Source organism: Falco rusticolus, chromosome 11 (assembly GCF_015220075.1).
Source record: "Falco rusticolus isolate bFalRus1 chromosome 11, bFalRus1.pri, whole genome shotgun sequence".
In the NCBI taxonomy this organism is placed as follows: Eukaryota; Metazoa; Chordata; class Aves; order Falconiformes; family Falconidae; genus Falco; species Falco rusticolus.
In genome coordinates this window covers 23,306,588-23,329,676 of record NC_051197.1, presented here as the reverse complement: position 1 = coordinate 23,329,676, position 23,089 = coordinate 23,306,588, and positions in this window count along the sequence as shown.

The window sequence follows — 23,089 nt, the reverse complement described above, 5'->3', positions numbered from 1 at the left end:
TATCACGCTGCAACAAGGTCTTTTACCATCTCATACCAACATACTCTTCATGCCAGTCCCTCTGCTGCCTTCTCCTAGTCTCTCCTCATCCAGGGCACACGCTCTCTCTCCTCTCTGCTTCTTCCTCCTCTTTCTTCCTTGGCTGCTCTCTCTTCACTGGCTGCCCAACCACTTAACAGAACCAGCCACAGCTGCACCCTGTCTACATCAGTCAACCCGCAGCCCCTGAAGCCAGCCCACAGCTGTATATTATCAATGCTAATTAACCCAGCTTCATTCCTCTACACCTGTTTATATCTCAGGGCCTTCTAGAGAGCTTGACATCTCTGGGTGATTCATGCATGGCTTCAGCTACAGCATTTGATATGCCTAACAGGGCATCATAGTTAAACTCCTCTTTCTGCACTGCAGCCACTTTATGCTTTTTGCAGACATGGTTGGACAGCAGTAGCTATAAGCTGCTTTGTATCTCCTGTATTTATTGCTGGCAAGATGGTTGTACTAGGGTGATGCTGGTGACACATATCAGCTATTGGACTGCTCCAGTTATCCCCTACTCCCTTTCCTGTTTCTACCTGCTGCTTTACAGCAAGAGGATGTAAAAGTAGCAATAAAGAGGCATTTTAGCAATTCTTCTCTATTGTGCAGGTCCTATTAAAGCAGTGATGTAATACACCTTAACATCTCTGTTTCTTTATGGATTATAGAGCTGGGACAGAACATAAAAAAAAACAACCCAAACCCCAACAACAACCACAAAGCCAGCCACCAGATCAGTCAGTAGCAGGAGTGTGTCTTACTAGCTCATTGAAGCCAGCGATGCCTGGGGTCCATTTCTGAGCAACTCTGTCCTGTACAAAACCCATTCCTGTTCTTCAAAAACTTTCAATATTAGACATGAAAAAAATGGTCAATAAGATATCTAAAAAATAAGAGTACTCTTTAAAAGTGCTCCTAGAGCTGAGCTTCTAAAATATTTGTATTCATGCCCTCCCTTCTGCTGCTTGTTCAACAGAATCAAGATAAGCTAATTTACCCAGTATTTGCTGGAGACACAAATATGTGTAAAGTAAGAAGTTCTAAGAAACACTGCTGATTTACAACCAGATTAGATTTTTTGCATCTTGTTTATGCTATTAATCTTGATGTCAATTAATTGAACTGCAAAATCCATATTGATGCTGTTGTAACTAATGTTTTTCCCTCCAGGTATGCATATCTCAGTCTTGTGAGCCTTGGCCATTGCTTTTTTTGGTCTTATTTCATTGAATGACTTGCATATTTATTTAACACCTTATTGGAATTTTTTTCTCACACTGTGAACATGTTTGCTTTTAAATAGATACATAAATGGTGAAGTGCAAGTTAAACTACTAAGTCTTTTTTTTTTTTAATAAATTGGGCCTGAATAATTGGGTTGTAATGATTTCCCTTCTGTACCATATGGTTAATGAATCTGTATAGCTGTCATTTTTCAGTACAGCTCTTGAAATCAAAGCTCACTAGCTGACCTGTTTACAAGAACTTGCTTTTAAAAGACAAAACTTCAAAAACTGAGAGGATGAACAAAAAGGATTTTAAAACCATTTTTTTAGCAAATGTATTCATGACCAGAGGTACCACAAAGACCTTTTACACTTTTACAAAGAGTAGTAGTTAAATAACAGTTCTAAACAGTTCTAAACAAAACAAGCTGGAATTAAAATTTAAAATAATAATTAAAAAAGAATGAAAGGAGAAAAGAGAGAAAGCAAAAGGAATTTTTGGCAGGCCAATGAAAAAATAGTATTATCTAATCTTCTTGATTTTCTAGGCTAGCTGCTGGAACAGGCAGTGTGATTTTTACTCTCTTGACTAAGCAGCAATTGCAGAGTTAATTAGTCTCCAATGTTAGCAAGTGGGTGGCATTTACTTTTATAATAATAGCGCTGTCTCTAAAATGGAGGCAGCACAGATCATGATTGTGTACCTTACCTTTTGAGGCAGGAACAGCAAAGACGCTGTAAATGGGTTTAAACACAAAGTTGACTAAAAACATTTTGCTGTGTCCCAAGTATGTCATTTGTTCTAATTATGGAATGGCAAATATCAAGTAGAAATGATGCTGCGCTGGGGTGGTGATGGTGACTCAATGTTCACTAGTCACTGCAGAGCAGGCTGTCAGAAAGCATCTCTTTTTAATCATACTCCAGTGCTGCTTTTCTGACTCACTGCATCTTGTAAATGAAGAAAGAAACATAAGCTATATTCCTAAGTGCCATGTTATTTAATTCCAGCAACGTCTGGAGTACTTGCTCAGTTACTGAGCCCTTTGAAGTGTTAGGCCCTTGCTTGGTAGTAATAGTAGCAATGCATAACAAAGTTACTGGTATTTTAGATATAACTGTGGTATCAAGTGCCATGCTTGAGCAATAATAATAATAATAGCAAAGGTAGCAGTTTATTGTAACCAAAATGAAATCTCATCTGTAGCTCCTTTACATGGGTTTCAAACAAATAGAGAAGCACATACACAAAATTAGAAAGAGTTTCAGTAGACTTACCATAAAATTAATTTTAATCTGGTTCCATTCTGAATGCCTGGTCAAGTGAACAGGGAAACACATAACTAGTCACCCAGTGAGCAAACTTTAAATGCTATTCAGTTCAAGGAATGCTATTTGTTTCAGTACCAACATTAGTTTTTTCTAAGTTAACTTGATTGTTATATAATAAATTTTTTTCATCAGAAAAAGGGTTATAATTCTGTCACAATCATTTGTTACCATGTCATGTAAACTACTCACATGTAATTTAGGCTTTAAATACAAAAAGTTTTATTTGTGGCTATCATTTCAATGTTTGCTTACACCTGGGGGATGTTGAGCAAGGCAAGACTCATCACCCACATAGAGCAGAGAGATAATTCTAAGATTCTCAAAGGAGGATCTGAGCCTCTTGAAATCACTTTTCTAATTGCTTTGCAGTGTCCTACCCAGAGTAATGGAGAACTTTTTTCTTTAATTTCAGAAACTACTTATCATTTAACCACAGAATTGTCAGAGATAATGTGTGGGATTCCACTTAACTCTGCTTTTGAAAACAGGCTTTTTTTATATATATATATTGATGTTTTAAACAAAAAAAGCCTTGTGAAATAATTGTACATTATGTTGAAGAGACAGTCAATGTCTGAGTTGTAATTGATATATATTTATTTAAAATTTCCCAATGAGAATTCTGCCAGCTCTTCTTAAGAATCTTTTTTCTTTCACACACAAGCTTTTCCTTCTGCATTATTATTTCTGTCCAAATTTTAGAGTATTGTCCATAACAGCCAATATGCTGTAAGGCTTCTTTGGAAGAGGTCTTTGGAACAAATCTGTAAGCCACTTATTTCATTTTGTAAGTTGAGTGTATAGATGGAAACTTTAGAACAGATGGAAGAATTGCTATTGCAGATTTGTAAACAGTGTCATCAAAGACATAGCTAGTAAGGCCTGGCAAGATGTTGGGTATGTTTTTTGTCATTTGAGAGATCTTTTGCTAAGGATGGGTGAACTGTTTTTAAGTGAGAGAAGAGCTAATTTATATAAGACTCTTCATAGCTGCTCTGAAATTATTTTCTTGGTTTGTTGCCAGTTGTCCATTGCTTGCTATGGAAGTCCAATGCAGTGGTTTGGTAACAGATAGCAACATGCGAAAATACAGACCAACTCAGTGAATAGTTTAATTTAGCAGAGCCTGTTTACTATAACTGAAAATGCAGCTTTGAGAACCTTTGCTTTGTTTTCTGTTTGCTTTATTATTTACCTGGTTGTGAACTGGGCTCCAGACTGAACATTTCAGAGGCTGATCCTTTGAGCCTCCCTTTCTGCACTATGAATGGTTGTGTTTTATTGTGTTTTTGGGGTTTGGGGTTGGGTTTTTTTTTGTTTTTATTTTTATATATATATATAAATATTATTATTTTATTTTACAGTAATTTAAGATAAAGTAATTTAAATATGGCTAATGAGTGTATGTATATGCATACATCTGTATCTATTTATATTAACAAAAAAAATATTGGGAGATGTATTTTAGCCTAAGACAAGACTAGCATGCTAAGCAGAACATGAAAGGTAATATGCACATTTTTAAGATGCTATTGAGCATTGGAAACTGACTGCCCAATTCTCAACAACTAACTTCCATACACAATGTACTTAGTTTAAAAATAAGATAAATTTGTAGTTTCTAGCTTCCAGATTCTTTAGAGTCACTTTAGGAAAAAAAAATATGTATTATTTTTCAATAATCATGTCCCTATTTAGTTGTGGAGCTACATTATCTTCTGGTCTCAGTCTCTCACCAGTCTATTTTCTGTAATGAAAAAGCATAGGTGTAACTAACAGACATTAAGGAAAAATCATTATACAGATCGCACATGCACACACACACACACACAAAAGCTAGCTTTCAGCAACATTGGCTCTACAGACATAAAACCAATAATACATGACAGCAATCAGCAATTTCAGGCTGAGCAAACAAATATGACAGATAAGGAGTTGATCCCAATTCCTAACAAAACCAAGGAAAGGTTAACAATGATTTTGATGGTGATGGGTAAGTGCAGAGAGAAAATTCTCTGTATGTGAGCAGGTAACTTTTGCATGTTTCTATTTCCAAACAAAGACTTGATCATAAATCATACCATAATTTAGTGTTTTGAAATAATATACTGTATGCTATCACCTTAACAAGCATAGCATTTCACAATTCTGTGTAGTATTTTGTCTAACATAAAGTTAACATGAAGTTTTGAGCATATAATAACATAAATAGGCTTTATTTGGACTTTCTAGCAGTACTTCCAGTTCATTTTTAGGCTGCTGAGCTAATGATTATTCTACTGAAAAGAACAATAAAATGGGTGATAAAGGACATTTAATGGTGGCAATACTGTATGATGATAGACTGGAGGCCACTAATATAAGATGCCTGAAGAACTAGGTTGGACTGTGGTAGCCAAACCATTTAAGAAACAGACTGGTGGTCAAGGGCATTTATGGATGTGCAGCCTGCCAGTTCTGATTTTCTTCAAAGTTAATTGTGACTATAGTATACCTTACGTGAATATCTACTTGTGGATAAAAACTGTTCTGCCTAGACAACAAGAAAAATGCTGAAGTTCAGTTCTAAAAAGTGGATTTTTATGTATAGTTTCAAGACCATAGGACTGTGAAAGTATTCCACTGATTGATACATGTACTATATGTACAGGAGATCCAGAAGGGTGGACTTTTTATGACCTCTACTCTGGACTCTTAACCATAGCCTGGAGCTTTACTGTATAACATGAAATCTTTTCCAACTTGGCATGGAATTTCTTCATGGAGAAATGAAGAAGGTGTGGCAGATGGATAAGAAATTCACATCAGAAGTGGTTGTTCTTTACAGTTTCTTTTATGAGTTATTTTACAGGGTGAATAACTATAAATTGAAAATAGGCTCAAAAATTGTTCTAGACCTTATGCTATTAAAAGTCAAGTTTTTGTCTTGGTTCTGGTGCTATTTGGGAGAGAGGCTAAAATTGCAGTGGTGCATTATTAACTGCTTTCTGAGGAAAGAGTTTTGATTCTCAATGTATAACAGAACATCAGAGGTCAAAACACATCATTCTGTACCAAAACATCATTGCTGCTGCCTTCTCCTTGCACCACCTCTGCGCTCCACTCAGCCCTCAGTGCCTCTGATCTCCCTCATGTCTGTGCCAGGGCTGCTCTTTCCCTTCCTCTTCCTGATGTGAGGTGATACGGACAAAGAGCGAAGCCAGGCTGAGCCTCCCTGATGTTATCCAAAACCATGTCTATGCTTCTGCACTCCACAACTTGTGTCATGTTCTGGGGACACCATCTAGATAAAGAATAGGTCCTGTATCCAGGGAGGTCAGATTCAGAAACTTCTACAGTTTTTTCCCTAATTACCATTGCCAATCATTTATAGTGGTTTTATAAGTGGGGGGTCTTGAGACAATATACTGAATTAGAGCAGAAAAATTGAGTTCACCTTATTGGAATCAAACGCTTTGCACTATATTCAAGAAAAACCTGTTGTGGTGTTTGGGGTTTTTTTGTTTGTTTTTGTTTTTAAGTTTTAATCTTCTCTGTTATATTTTTTTAAAGGGAAAAAAATTCTTGGCCCAATTTTACTTTTAGTGTAGCGTTGATTATAGCTTTTGGAATACAGCCATCATATTTCAAAAAATATATCACATGTTTCAAAGAAAAACAAGTAAAACAATCTACCACTTTTTTTGTTTTTTAGCATCTTTGCCTTTCTTCATTGTTCAGTTCGTTCCAGTACCACAGTGTGCTGCAAATTAACAGTGTTAGTCTATGTATTATGTGAAATCTGTTCACATTTGTTAATTTTGGTACTTGCCGTGTCATATATGTTATGTAGTAGTTCCCTTCCTAGGTAATTGAGACTTCTTATTATGGAAAATAATATATACTTAATCTTTACTCTCCTAGACTTTTTAGCATACTAAATTATTCTAACCTTTCGATAACTTATACAGATGCAAATCAGGAGTCAAATCCTGGTGAACAAAATACAACAGCTATCGGTACTGTTATTCATTACAATATTGGCAAATCATCCTTCCATGTTCCATATATCATGATCACTAGTGTTAGCTAAAGTAACTGACATATAATCTTGAAGTTTATAAGACTGAAGAAAGTTTAGACTTTCTATTGTAGAGTCTCAAAGAGCTAAAATTACAGTAATATTTTCTAATATTTATTAGTACTGAATGTCTTGACATTACTCAAGTTAATGGATTATTTTTCCCCCCTGTTTCTTCCTATTCCTCACAACAGAAGCATTCTACTCTTCTTAAATTTGTCTTAGTCTGTGCCTATGGCACTGTAAAGACTAGTCAGAAGGCACAGTACTGCTCATAGTGACTCATTAATTATGATTGATGATAGGTCTCCTAAGTAACCTGAAGTTTCAGAGAAGTTCTTCAGTGATTTATATGCTTTTTGAAAGACAACTATATAGGACTGGGAAAAGTGACAGGCAATAAAATGCTAAGCATGGCATATTGAAATAGAAAACATGGATATCTAAATGATGCACAGATCTGTTTTGATCTCTGCTCCTGTTGCTTGTTTTTGTGAGGACAAAAACGCTTATTAAAAAAATATTGACTTTCCAGGTATATGTTACTCCATGAGGTGCTATAGGATCATAAACCAGGATTTTTTGATTCAGCCGCATGTGGCTTGCAGACAAAATAGCTAAGATGAACTAGCTAAAATTCAGGTTTAGATTACTGTTGACTCTTCTACTTTGAAAAATTCCCAGAGTACTCAATCAAAGAAACTTTGCAGTGCTGCGCATTCTTTGTTCCAATAAAAAGGGAATATGTGTCTACAGTATTTAAAACCTCATTGGTGTAATTTAGTGCATCATTTATCTGTTCAGCTGCTCCAAGTTCAGCTGCAGTTACCCTCACAGAAGTCATAATTACAACAGTAACTATATTAACAACTTTTTTTTTTAAAAAAAAGGAAAGAAACTGAAGGAGACACCAGAAAAAAGGGTTAATTTTCTGCTCTGCAGAAAGAAAAAATAAGATTTTGCAAATTTTTTTTGAATTTTGTGTAGCTGTTTGCTTTGTTCATGGCTTGTTATTCATATTGTCAAACACTCAAGTATCTTCAAATATTCAAACAGAAGAACTACTGGGGAATGACGGACCTTACAGTGGTAGTCTTGTACTAGTTTTAGTAGCGGGGGGTTTATATGATAACTAGTATACCTTGTCTTTCTGGGCCATTCATCACATTGATAACTTACTGAGGAACAGAAAATACACCATCTGACCAGTGCACATCACATCAGAAAAAGTCATTAAGTGTCATGATAAACTTCTGTACAACGTATAGTTTTCTTTTAGTTCATACTTGCCAAATTATTTTTAATGATAATTAAAATCAATAAAACTACAAATTTACAAACAGTGGCATGATAATTTACATAATTAATATGTGAGCTCACTTGTAATATTACCTCTCCTGCATTTGTTTCTGTTATAAGGATTTATTTTATATTTCTTTGTAATTTTTTGACCCTTTTATAGATTGTACCACCTTAACTGCGGAACATAAAAGATGGACACAAAAGGGCAAGGAATCACTTGCCTCAAATGGAATTATGGGCCATGGGGCAGCCCGCGTTCAGTTCGGCATTCCCTACAGTGGGTAGTGGAGACACTTGGAACACTACAGGTCAAGGGATTCAGACAGGGTGATGTCTTCCCTTCACTTGGGGATGGCTCTACACAGCTCTGCCTGTACAGCTGCAATGCAGTCACACCTCTGTCCTCCATTTTTAGTTTTTCTTTCGACAAAAAAAGGAAACCTGTTATTATTTTAACTTGAACAGGAAGTGGGACAGTAGACTTAAGGGATCCTGCATAACTCACCCTTGATGAGGGTTGATGTCCAGTATATGTTTGAGTTCTTCTCTCATGTTTAGCTCTTGAGAAAGCAGCAACTCTGTGTGCTCTTCCAAAATATCAAGAAAGCAGCATTTTCTGTTGTATGAAATATTAATATTTCTTTTTTTAAATTGTAGTGCCTCAAGTGGTTGTTGTTACGGGAATATTCTCCTCTAGTCTTATGTCCATTCCCCTCATAGTAAAAACATGCCTGGTAAAAAACTATTCCCTCAGAGAAGGAGAAAATGTCAGCAGCTCTGAATTTGCCTGTAGTGCTGGGTTTTGGGTTTCTTTTGTGAAAGTGTTCAGATATTGTGGTAATAGGATAAATCCTGAAGAGATATTAAAATTATATGAAATTGATGTAAGGGTGTTGTACAACATGTAGTTTTTAACATGTCCTTCATATATTTTTTTTTTTTTTCCTTGTGCATAGCTTCATTGTAGAAGAAACATGTTTCTAGTCTAAGCTCTGGTACTGACACTTGTGGCTTAGCGAGCAGCTGTGGCACTTAAACATGCTTCACCCAAAGGCTGGCAGTGCTGCAAGGGGGAGGACAGGGCAGAATATGTGAACGTACTTGTGGGTTCAGCCAAATGACCAAGACTAAGAGAAGGGGAGATTAAGGAAAAGATGAAAGTGAAATTGAGTAGCAGATGTTTACAAAGACGTGTACATAGCCCTGAATCTGACACAACACAGGGGTGGCAACATAACTGCTGGGGAGGGAAGCCTGGAAACTTTCATGCTGAATGTGCTGCAGCATGTTTGTTGATACCCTCCCTGGTACCTAGGCTACTGATTTTAATAGCTTTGCTCCTAAGACAAAGGTCTTAGTTGGGGTCAAAGCTATGGTTCATATCACATCTCTTAACTCTGTTGCAGACGATGGCTTGTGCCAATTTGCACCTGTTCTACATGGAAGAAAAACATTTAAGTGTGATTTTTGTAAATATTAGTGGTAAAAATTACATGCGTATATTGACTGATTCTATCACCTAATTAATTTTAAATAAAAATATCAAACATAATTGCAGAGGATGCATTTCTGCTTTAATTTCTCAGCAATCAAGCAGAAATATGTATTTTGCAAGCTTTCACAGACAAATGCATAGATTGAAGTATAACTTGCCTGTTAGTACTGGAGTGTATTGCTTCTGACTTTCGTGACTTAATAGTTTTATACCAATATTTTAATTGTGTTTGAAGTCTTTTATCAAGATTATAGTGAAGTTGATAGGATCTTGTCTTGCTGATATTGAATTCTGGTACTTTGGCAAAAGAGCTTTTCCACTTTATGGTAGTAAAAGTTGACTTGGGAATTTCTGAGAGGAAAAGGAAAAGTATACGGGATTTTTTTGTCTTTCTTTAATAGTTCTTTTAAAGCTTTTGGTCTGGGTCTTCTTGTGTGATCATTATAGCTCCACTGATTTTGTTGTGCTGCTCTGACTTGCATTACAGACAGAAGTGGCTTGCTTATTAGAAATTTTCACCAGAAGGTAGTTTAATCCTTTATGAGAATAAAGCCTCACTGATCTTGCCTTTGAATCAATATTTATGTTGAAATATATTGCACAAATGCAAGTAGACATAAATGTAGATGTACCTCATCTCCTCGGAATTGTATACTCTGTCAGTAAAATCTCATAACTGTATTGCATTTAATGGCCATGATCACGCTTGGTTTCTTTTTCTTTATATGCATGCTTGACAATCTGATTGAAAAATGGGGAGATTTGATTTAACTGCTGTTTAAATCCTGTATTCAGAAAATAGGAACGGATTGTTTGCTAGTCTGTAACACATTAGCTGAAAATTTTATATAACTTTTATTTAATCAAATATTTAGTTTTAGCTTGAAAAATAGCAAACAAATTGTATTCTATTGTTTAGTTAAATAAAAGTGCAGGAAAGTATATGTGAAATAGCAAACTCTTAGATATCCTTCCATTTAAGTTCTCTTCCACATTAAAATTGAATGCAAGTAGACATATAAGTGTTTTTCGTAAATAAAAACATCACCATGATACCTTAAACACATGGATTTTGATTACCCCTATGGTAATTCTGACAGCCTGCAGGAGGTCTACTGGCAGAACAGTGGACTGCTTAGTTAGCAACAGCAGGATTCACTTCTACAGCTGTCTGCAACTAGTACGGAGAAATAAAGAATTTTAGCCAAAGGTAATGGAAGGCAGAAAGCTAATGGCTGTCTGCTCCTCACTGCAAGTACTGAAGGTGAGTATTACTGTGCTGATTGCTCAGAAAGGTTCTCTTGCTCATGTAAAACAATGAGAGTTTTGAATTAACTGCAGTAGAGTTTGGTTTATTGACCCATGGCTTTGGAAACTTTATTTGCTTTTTCCGTCTTTTTAGAAATTCTCGAAGGAAAAGTTTATATCTGCAACAGAAATAATATAAATTTTAAATAACTATTACAGCACCGTTCTCTGTAACTGCAGACTAGAATTTCAATACTAAGATCTCTGAATATAATGAACTTCTGTTATTTTGCTCTCAGATTGATGCTTAGTTCCAGGTATCCAGTAGGGCAGAAAAATAACTTATCAACATTCATTAGATACATGAAACTTACTGGAATATTTCCTGTTGCCTATGAAAGTTGCTTTCTAAGCTAGGAAAGGATGCATGAAAGGAAAGAAGGCAAAACAGAATTGAAATTGGATAAGGAGCCTTTCACATAGAGGTTATTAGTTATCAAAAGCTATTCTTACGTGATGGCTCACTGGTATTCTAAATCTAATACTGTATGTGGGTGATTTCATTGCTTCTTAAAAATTTAACATCAGTCACATCCCTTATTTTTAAAATGGCTACCACTGCTGTGACCTGGGTTTCCTTGTTATGGGTTGTGGTCTGGGATTTTTTGTCAAATATTTCACCAAAAAAAAGAAACATTGTTTTTCAGGACTTTATATTCAAATTTACACCTCTTTTCTTCATAAAGCTTGTGTGAAGGGCTAGACTGTAGAGGACAAACAACACCTCAAGGAAGAGGGTGGACAAATGCTTTTTGCCTCCTTAGTATGTAGTGATGGTGTCACATCAATTACTGGTTTGCTTCAGAGATGTTTGTAAGTATAGGAGAGCTGCCACCCCTCCTCTTGTTCTACAATTGCACTTTGTTACAATTTTTTTTTTCAGCTAGGGTGATGTAGTTTTGGTTGATCTGAGTCAGAATGGATTTTTTTTCATTGTGGTCTCAGTGGCAGGAGCTCTATGGTTTCTTCCTCACTTTCCTTATAACAGCACCAAGGCAAAATCAGATTGAACAATTGCAGCCTCCTAAAACAACAGTTGTTTAGAATCAAGAACAACTGAAAACCAGATTCCAGAACTGCATCAGACTTTTAATTTCATTTTTAGACCTTGACCCGTGATCCACACTTTCTTAAGGTCGAAAACAGGAATTTTGTGTGCAGGATTACTTCTAAGAGGTAGGGACAGGGTGTTATTTCAAAGCTGTAACATCTTGCAGCTGTCCAGAGAGGAACATCTACATTTTCTGTTACAAATCTCAAAAGTCTTTATCCATGACAGCTAAACAACTGAAATAACACCCTGACTTCCAAGCACCCTCCACCCCCATGTCTAGCTTTGAAGAACACAAGACTGACTGATTTAAAGAAGCACGCATGCTATTATTTTACAGGATACTTCTTCATAATAGTTAAATAAGATTCCCTGTATTGATCTGGACAGGAAAACAAATGCTGAGATGGCTTTGTTAACTTAATCTATGAATTCAGTGTATGAATTCAATTAACAATGTCATAAAAAAAAGGGAAAGTTTTGCTCACTCTCATGTCTAGGTTACAGATGTAAAGAGTGAAGACAAAAGACTTGAAAGGAATCTAATTTTTGCCCTTGCCTTACTCAAGTCAGGGTAAAGGACTACTAAATACATCATGAACTTTAGGCCTTTCACTGCACCTGGACTTCTGAAATACCAATATTTGTATGGTGTTTCAGAGTTCTAGATTTTTTTGAGACCTATGAATCTCAGAATTGAAATGTAAAAGTCTCCATATTCCTCCTTACTGCTGAATTGATTCTCTAAACTGCAGCTTGTTTAAAATGTAAATTTAAACTGGAAAAAAAAATACATATCATAAATCTTGGTTAATCGTACATGTTTAATTGCTGTTGATTTTGAAGGTAAATTCTGTGTTGACCAATTATCTTGATTGGATTTGAAGTACCAGAAATAAACTAGAAGCTGCATACTTATTGGTACTTTTCATGTGAGAAATCCTCTGAAAATGCAGCTATGGCTTCACAAATATATTTGAGAATTTTAGAATTGTTTTTACTTCCTGGACTAAAATGGACATTACAGGATGTGATGTGCTGTTTCAAACAATTTTAGGAAGGGACATGGAGCTCTCTCTTCATAATATTGCACATATACAAAGGAAAGTGTAGTCATTGAATCTCATGATTGAAGAACTTCCACTTAAAAGTGTCCAGGTCTAGCACTGTTCAACATTCTTTGTTGTGGATTCATTCCTACTTATTATTCTTGCAAAATATATATTTGTAAAGATATATTTGACTTTGAACATATAAAAAATTTGTTTAATCTATAGAAGTTTTCTTTGATATTTTAAAAATGTTTTTGTTTTATGTAAATTTTCAATGGAACTGAACAGAACAAAATGAAACAGAATATTTTCACTTTAAGGGTAAACAAATTTGATATTCCTATACAATTTTTCTCTAAAAATAAGCAAAATGAATGATAATACAATTTTCACATGAGAAAGGGTCTTCAGTCTTCTTATATGGCTTATCACCATTATCCATTCATGTTAAAGATGTCTTTCTGGGTTACAGTAGCAGCAGCAAATGTGCAGTATCTTAGGGCACTGAAATATTTGTTGCCATAGGGGAAACAGAGATTTACTTAACAGAGAATCAAGTATTGTAGAAGGTCTTTGAGTTTGGTTTCTTTGCCCTTTTTTGCCTTTGGTTCTAGCAGAGTTGTTTGTATTGCAAATTCACTGTTCCTAAATAATTGGTCAAGAAGTGTCCCTTCTTTGAGATGCAAACTATATTATTCCTGTTAGCTATCTGCCTACTGTCTAAACTGTAGTAAGGGAAACTCCATGCATGTTTCCTTACTGAGGGTGCTCTTTGATGTATCACAATCATACCTGAGATATTGATGACTGACCAAAATAAGTAAGAGATCAGAAACAAAGGAAAGTATACATTGGGCAGCTGCCCACTTGCCTTTCTAAAGATACCCTGAAGATATGGATTTGATTGACTAAATGTCATTAGGTAGAAGGATTCCCATATCTTTGTTTCCACTGTTGATATCTTTTCCTTTTATTGGGTCTCACTGTCATTACCTGCATTCACAATATAGGCACAATCTAGAAAAAGATGCTTTTTTTTCTTTTTGCTTGGCAGCCTACTATTTTTATTTTTGTGGCATGTTGAATGGAGCTTTTTGATAATCTGTCCATAACAACATTCAGCTCTCCTCTCTAAGTGGTTACAGTACAATTAGTTTGGGACATCTAAAAGTAGATGACATTATTGCTTCCCAGGTGCAATTATTCCTTCACAGATGCATTACCTGACACCTGTAAACTTCAACCAGCCCCATTCTACTGTTTTCTGACTCTTGGCCAGTATTTATTTCATGAAAAAATAATAGCTTTTATCTGAAGTTAGGTCACAAAAGAATAATTTGCTGCTAGTACATTTTCGGCTCTGGAAACTATATCACAGTGTGGAGTTGAGGGAAGAGGGAAACAACACTTATTCTGTTTTCCTTGGACTACATTCTCAGTAAATTTGTTTTTTAATAGATTCTTTCAAGAAAGAAGAAACAAAAACAAAAAAAACCCCCACAAATAGAGCTAGAACCTCATCAAATACTAACTGGTGTTGCTCTTTCTGTTTGAGCAGGCTTACTCTATTTTGCCATCCAGGGTTTGTACATCATACCATATTTTGCCTTATTTCCTCTTCATGGTATTAACCAGTTTCTGATTTCTCTGAAATGCTATATTTTTCACTGTGTTAAATTTAATAATGTTACACTTAAAGAAAGGCTGTAGTCATACCATGTGGTTTATAAAGAGGAGAGGAACCCCATATCACAATGCAAAAGAAAGTCAGATTAGTTTTGTCAAGCTATAGTCTGGGCTGGTCCACTCCTCTGCATTCAGAATAAGCAGTGCAGCAATGAGAACAGTCAACCACCTCTTCAAGTAAGTGACGGAGTCTGTAAATGTCTGTTCTAGTCAGCGGGTTGAAAACATATCTGACTAGAGTCTCTGCTTTAATCTTGGGTTTGCAATTCTTTTCTGCAGTCATGTAATCACTGTTATCCCAGACATCTACCTAAATCTAGCTGCCTATTGTACTCATGTGATTAAAACCCACAGTTTTCTGTAATGAATGCACAGAGAGGTGCAATCAGTAAACACCTTCGCTCCAGTTGACTGAATAGCTATTTTCTGTTAGGTTGATAGGGTTTTGGCACAAGCTTAGAATGAGGTTGATTTCAGGATCCATAGCAAGATGCTTTCAAGTATGCTTCCCTTCCTTCTTCTCCCTCATTTTATGAGGCTTTCTTGTACTTGATGTACTTGAAAATGTGTATCTGGTTATTTCATACTGCTTAAGCAGTTTCTGACAAAATCCCATTCCAAGCCAAGATAAAATTATCCATAATTTCCTCTGCCTTTAAATAATTTTCATATTGACACTTAAAAATATTCCCCTAACAATATATGTACTGTGTATCACTTGAGGAGTATTTTCTTTGAACTGGGACTTCAAAGTTCAGGTTTAAAATGGAAGCAAAGTGTTGGTGACCATAATAGCAATAGACCTGAGACCAGACAGACAGAGAGAAGGAGAATTTTCAAGCTGCCTCACCAGCTTTCTCTTTTTGGCTGTACCCCAGTATTTTGCAATTGTTAATGCTTTACATTTGAACCCATTTTATCTAAGGGTTTTCATTGCAGCAAATCTTTAGTAGCGTCTATGATAAGAATCCCAGATTTTCCTCTATTTCAGATCTGATTCCTTTATCAAATGCTGTGGTACTTTAAAAGGTTATTTTCTGAAGTTGCTCTGTTGCTTATATGTTTTCAGTCAAATTATGTAAGGAAATACTGCATATAGGGTCAGACCATTTCTGTCTAGAACTGGGGAAAAAATATTTCAAAATGCTGATATCTTGGTGTGCAGCTTATGATCAGGCAATCTTAATAATTCATTGTTGAACATGCTTCTATCTTCTAACAATTTGGACATTGTTGTATATGAGAATTCTGCTTCCTGGTTTTGGGAAACATCAGACCATAACTGTGGAAGAAAGTTCATTGGTCCTGCTAGGAGATTTCTGAAGTCTTTATTTTCTGAAGACTTGTGGTTAATTGACAGTCTTTGAAGTTCTGTGAATTGCAGACTAGAAGCTTGTGTTGAAACAGTGTAAATTAGAAACAAAAGCTGAACTCAACAAGTCAACATTGCACACTTTAGCAGAGAAAAAAACTAGTGATTGTACCACCAGTGTGTCCAAGGATCTGGAAAAATATGTGTTGGTAAATAGGAGTCTGACTTAGTTCAAGAATCCTAAATGTGTGATTGAGTTTCATTTAAGAATCATTGAGCTTCAGTGAGCAGGCTGATGCTGTTTCTGTATTACCACCTGAAATTTTGTATGGCTGATCTGAAAATTTTGGAAAGGTGAGACTTTGCAGAAGTACGAATTTAAGGTATTTAAGTGATTCTGAAAACCACTGAGTACTTTTGTAAAAGTTCTTCTGGGTGTTTCACATTACTTAAACAGTTGTTACAGTAAACTAAGCACTGCAAAATACAGTATGCAAGCACAAACTATACATGTGTTAGACTTATTTTTGTGGTAGATAATCCTGCCTGTCTGTTAGCACTGTATCTGTTGTCAGCTACAGTCCAGAGCAAGACTTCATCTAAAACATGATTAGTTGCCTTGAATTTCTGTTCTTACTGTGCAGCTGAATAACTCAGTCATACAGCAGACATACATTGGGTGACTTCATCCTATCCCATCCCATTAGGCTGAATATTTATGCTTAATCCGAACCTGAGATGGTTGAATGGATTTAAAAAAATATAACTCCATGGTCCTTATCTTTGCCTGGTTTTGTTCTATGCCTGTCTATATTTTACTTTGTTTTTGGTAATCATTCTGACTTCTAAACACTGCTTGTGCCTCTCTCTGGCTGTTGAAAGGTGGGATTTGTTCTTCCAGAGCCCACAGGACCTGCAGGCACAGTGTTCCAGGGCACTGCTGCAAAAATGGAGAAAGAAATACTATGTTCCTCCTAAAAAAAAACTTTGTAGAATTAAACCAGAAACAAGATACTAAGGAAATACAGTGGAGAGATCGATGTAAACACAGTTTCCAGAAACTGGGAACTAAACCACATGTTTAAAGCAGGCTTTTCTGGGGTATATGAGAGTACAGATTTGTGTGTGGATGCATGTCTTATATTTTTATTATTCATAAAATCTTCCAGGTCATCATAGAACTTTAGATCTGGTCTTCCCTACCCTGATTTGTTCAAACAAATGGGAGGGTTAGCAACACAGACCATAAAGATGATGATGTTGCCCTGCCCATCTTGCATCATGTTTGTAATACGAAAGCTTCACAGTAAACCTGTGGAAGTATTGCTGTGGACCTGTTCCACATTGAATGTATCACTTATGGTTATGTTCTTAAAATGAATTATTATTTAGTGTGACCTGTGCCTTCCATCTGTGATACTCTTTGCATCAGTTCCACCTTCACAGAAGCTCTTGTGGGTACTTAATAATGTGCTAGGAGAGAAAATCTCAAATTAGAAAGTACCAAAAAAATTCATATAATTTCTTCTGTTTTGTCTGCCACTAAACAACCCCTTTCTCCAACAAACCATTGTGTAGGGGTGAAATTTAATATCTGATATGAGATCAAGCATTGGTAATCTTGTGGCAGCACAAGAGATTAGGAACAATGAAGAGATTAATTTGATGAGGTTTGTTTATATCTTCTCTCTAAAACCTTTTCTGGGAAATTCTAGGGTTTTTTTGCTATCTATGATTAAATTCCAATATATCTCTCACTGAGCTCCTACCTCATATTTTCTGTTTGCTTAAATAACATGTGTTTTATGCAACAGCTGTATTTCCATACTTCTTTAGCCTAAAATGTTTCTGTTGTGTTACCACTGTAGAAGGAAAACTTAAATTTATAACATGAAGGTTATTGTTGCCTGCATATATACTGTTTGATAATTTGACTTCCTCAATTTTCTCTATTATGAAGAAATTGAGGATGTTGTGACATTAAGTGCCAATGACCTTCTTGTATCATCACTGCAAACTGTAAACAAGAGTTCAGCAGCATTCTGTCAGTGGTACTGAACTATAGTACCCACAGATGGCTGATACGCTGAGGCTGTGTGTCCACTGCATACACTTCCCTTGGCATGTCAAGACCTCAGGTCTTCAAAAGGATCCTGTATACCAGCCAAGGCACTCTCTCCCTGTAATGTATCCACATAGCTGTATTTCCACGAACACTAGAGTGGCTGAGCTGTCCTACATGTGACCTGCGTCTAATCTTTGGGCAAGGAAGTGTGGGAACGTTTCCAGGTGAGACAACTGCTCTGGAGTTGCTCCACTTTTGGATCACATGACCAAGTCTTGCTCTTTGTTCAGCTGTATGCAGAGGTTTGTGGTTATCTCTACATCATGACCAGCTCTGCTAGGAAAAAAAAAGAAAGGTGGTTGTCATCAGTGACTCCACGCTGAAAGGAATGGAGAGTCTGATATGCTGACTGGACCCAGCACACAGGGAAGTCTTCTGCCTCCCTGGGGCCCAGCTAAGGGATGTTACAAGAAAACTCCCTTGTCTGTTACAGCCTTCTGATCACTACCCATTACTGGACTTCCAAGTGGGCAATGATGAAGTCCAAATGACAAGAAGTCTGAGGGCAATCAGGAGAGACCTCAGGGCCTTGAGGTTACTGGTTGAGGGATCAGGAGGAAAAGTAGTTCTTTCTTCTATCCTGCCAGTTGCAGGGAACGATGGGGCATGTAATCAGAAGATCACATAGATCAATACCTGGCTCTGGGACTGGTGTCAATGGCTAAATTTCAGGTTTTTTGATCATGGTTTGGTTTACCTGGCACTGGGCCTGCTGGAAACGGGTGGGGTTCACCTGTCTCAAAGCAGGAAAAGGATTCTAGTTTCAGGAGTTAGCGGGGCTCACTGAGAGGGCTTTAAACCAGACTTGCAAAGGAATAAAACCAAGCTCATTAGAGATTAGCTTGGAGGTGGCATGCCAGTGTTGGAGGCAAGATCGATAGCACAGCTGAAGTGAATCTGTGCCCATGCCTGAAGCATGGGCAACAAACAGGAGGAGCTGGAAGCCATCGTGCAGCAGGAAGACTGGGACATAGTCGCCATCACAGAAACATGGTGGGATAACTCGCATGACTGGAGTGCTGCAAAGGGTGGCTACAAACTCTTCAGAAGGGATAGGCAAGGAAGGAAAGGTGGTGGGGTAGCTTTGTATGTCAGGGAGTGTTTCAACTACCTAGAGCTTAATGATGGTGACAAAAGGGTTGAGTGTTTATGGGTAAGAATCAGGGGCAGGGCCAACAAGGCACATATTCTGGTGGAAGTCCAACCAGAATGAAGAGTCAGAAGAAACATTCTGTAAACATCTGGGACAAGTCTCAAGATCACTAGCCCTTGTTCTCCTGGGGAACTTCAACCTACCAGATGTCCACTGAAAATACAACACAGTGTATAAGAAACAGTCTAGGAGGTTCCTGCAGTGTGTGGATGTTATCTTCCTGACACAGCTGGTCAGTCAGCCAGCCAGTGGAGTTGCCCCACTGGACCTGCTGTTTGCAAACAGGGAAGGACCCCTGGGTGATGTGGTAGTCAGAGGACGTCACAAGATGGTAGAGTTTTTGATTCTTGGAGAAGTAAGGAGCAGGGGTCAGCAGAACCGCTACATTGGACTTCTGGAGGGCTGAATTTGGCCTGTTTAAGAGCCTGGTCGACAGAGTCCCTTGGGAGTTAGTTCTGAAGGGCCAAGGGCTCCAGGAAGGCTGGACATAAATCCAGAAGGAAGTCTTAAAGGAGCAGGAGCAGGCCGTTCCTATGTGCCAAAAGATGAACCGATGGGAAAGAAGAGCAGCCTGGCTGAAGAGGGAGCTTTGTCTGGAACTCAGGGAAAGGAGTTTGCCACTTCTCGAAGAAGGGGCAGGCAGCTCTGGAGGACTATAAGGATGTTGCGAGGTTTTGCAGGGCAAAGATTAGGGAGGTGAAAGCTCAGCTAGTACTCAGGCTGGCCACTGCTGTAAAAGCTAACAAAAAATGTTTTTGCAAATACATTAGAAACAAAAGGAGGGACAAGGAGAATCTGCATCCTTTATTGGATGTGGCAGGGAACATTGCCACAAAGGATGAGGAAAAGGCTGAGGTATTTAGTGCTTTCTTTGCCTTGGTCTTTAATGATAAAACCAGTTAACCTCTGCTTACTCAGTCCCCTGAGCTGAAGGACGAGGAGGATGAGGAGCAGAATGAGGTCCCCACAGACCAGGAGGAAACGGTTAGAGACCTGCTGCTCCGCTTACACATGCACAAGTCTATGGGGCTGGACGGGATCCACCAGAGGGTACTGAGGGAGCTGGCAGAGGAGTTTGCCAAGTCACTCTCCATCGTTTATCAACAGTCCTGGCAAACTGGGGAGGTCCCAGCAGACCGGAGGTTAGCCAGTGTGATGCCCATCTACAAGAAGGGCAGGAAGGAAGATCTGGGGAGCAACAGGTCCGTCAGCCTGACCTCGCTGCCAGGGAAGGTCATGGAGCAGATCATCCTGAGCACCATCACATGGTGCATGCGAGACAACCAGGGGATCAAGGTCAGCCAGCATGGGTTTATGAAAGGCAGGTCCTACCTGATGAACCTTATCTCCTCCTATGACAAGTTGCAGTATACCTTAAGACAACCAATTGGATACTTACTTGTGTAAGATATCTTGAAAAACTATATTCAGTAACATATAATTCTAAAATATGCATCTGACTATGCTAAGTTTGATTTTAGCACTCCTTTTTTGATGTGAATTAGGAGAAAACAAATAAATAAAACCCCCTAAAGTAACTTCACAGTTTGTTTTTGATTACTGCTATCAATGGAAAAAGCTATTACCAGTAACACTAAATGGATGTTCTAAGCCTGATGAAATGGGGAATAGGATGTAATATTAATTAAATTAATGAATTTTAGGAGAATGAGTTTATTCAAACATCAATTTGCAGAATGACTTAGCAAAAAGGGCTGAAAACCCTTCCCTGAAGGGGGTGCATAAACATTCAATGGAGACTGGCTCTGTGCCAACTACAGAAAAAGAAAGTAAGAGGGAGGAGGGGAGGGGGGATTAAGAGTGGTGTAATAGATGTTAAATGAAGTGTGACTTTCATGTGGTTGTGGCCTCTGGTCCTTTAGTGTTTGAGTGCAATACGTTCTTCTAGATGACAAATGTTAAAAAGTTGTTTATCGCCCAGGGTGTTTTGGGTACCAAAAGGCTTGCAAGTGAAAGATGGCAAAGAAAACATCAGAGTGAACACGAAACTATTAAAGGAATGCCAGTCCATGCATACAAGTGCAGAAATAAAAGCAAATTTATGTTAATACCTTCCTCGTTATTTTCCCTGGAAACGGACATTTACTCGTCTGTCCCTTCTATATACTTTAATTAAATGTGTTTAAATACATAAAAAAAGCCCTAAGTATATGTTATGACTAATGATGTTATTGTAATGCCATTTTTTCAATAGCAATCATAAATGAATTGCTAGCACATTTTCAATGAGACCACAGTTCTCATTCACCATTTCTTGTGAAAAAGAGCTGCACTGATTCACCGTATTGATTGAATGTTTACCACAGCATGTTGTAGGTAATAGCAGTGTGTATGTTTGGGGGTGGGGGTGTTGAAGACCTGATTTTTAATTCCAAAAAAAGATGATACAAGTATTTTGGCATACAATCTCATGTGTGACATTTTTTAATATATAAATTAATATAAATAAATGTATAAAATTAAATGGATAACAAAGTTTTCATGTATATTAAGGTTAACACTAATACTGAAATTTTTAAGTTGCCTGACACCTCTGCTAAAATGTGTTTTCCTTTTTTTATGATTCTAGAAAGTAAGATTATCTAGTTCTGAGAAAAAAAGATGGTGGAGTAAAGTAGTCTGCCCATTGTGACCAAATGGAGCCAATTTTATCTTATTGTACCCAGCCTCAGCATTCTGAAAATAAAAAAATTTATTAGTTAAATGCAGTATTTAAGACATTAGAATTATGACATATGCTAGGTTTTGTAAAATCTCCACCTCTTGCACACAGATTCTCCATAACACTCAAGGCTAATAGCTGTTGTATAAAAGTATAATGAATCATACCTTAATCTTGTATTATACAAAACAAAACAAAAAAAGCCATTTGAACTACTGGTGAACTACTTATTGTAACTCTTAACTTTTTGTGGAGTCGATTGCATTTGCGTTGTCCACAACAGGGTATGTTACCTGCTGTGTTATGCCTTTCTTATAGATTCTCATTTATTCTAATGCACAGTCAGAATGCATATTTAACAGTTTAACTGTTAACTGTCATGGTGCTCACTTATCCTGTCTAAGTATATAACAGTGAGTGCATTCAATAATACACTAAGAAATCCCCATTAGCATGCATTAGGATCATTAACATAGCACAACAAGTTTAACTAATAAAGTTGAAAACAACTAATAAATCTACATATTTTTATTGTCAATTATAATCTGCATACATACTATGACATTCATTAAAAATTAAGCAGATAGATACAATCAGAGATAATCATGCATGCCACTTATTACCAAGAATATGATGCATTGTTAATTCATAGGAACTGAAAGCCTAATTACGTCTATCACTGTAATTGATGGGCTTTGTAGGTACTGCTTCATCATGCAAACTAATGTGAAACAAAATTTCCTCTAATTTATTGGCACTTCTGAAATGAAAGAATACTTGTTAAATATGCAGAAATCTGCATATATATGCTATTGGAAGTTTCAGCATTGATTTTTACAATCTTTTATAAGCTTGTTTTCAGCATAGGTACTTAAGTATATGGTAATTAGTTCCTTACTTAATTACCTGATTTGTTATTGACTATGTAGTAAAATTAATTTTTCAGTGGTAAATGTGTTCACTGACCATAGGTTCTGTGTTGAGATATGGAGTAGCTAATGGTATTAAATCATCCTTTAGTAACCTAAATACTTTATAAAACACACCACTAAGGATATATTAATATTTAAATATTAATTCCCCTGCACCTATGATGTTTCTGAAATTTCTTTCTTTACTACCTGTCAAGTATGCTGAAGGTAAGAATACTACCTTCCATTCCTATTGTACTCATTTTCTCAGCAGCATTAGCCAAGTTAATCTGATGGTAGCATGACTGGTAAAATTCTGTTTTCTTGATACTGTGGACGTAGAATATGATTTAA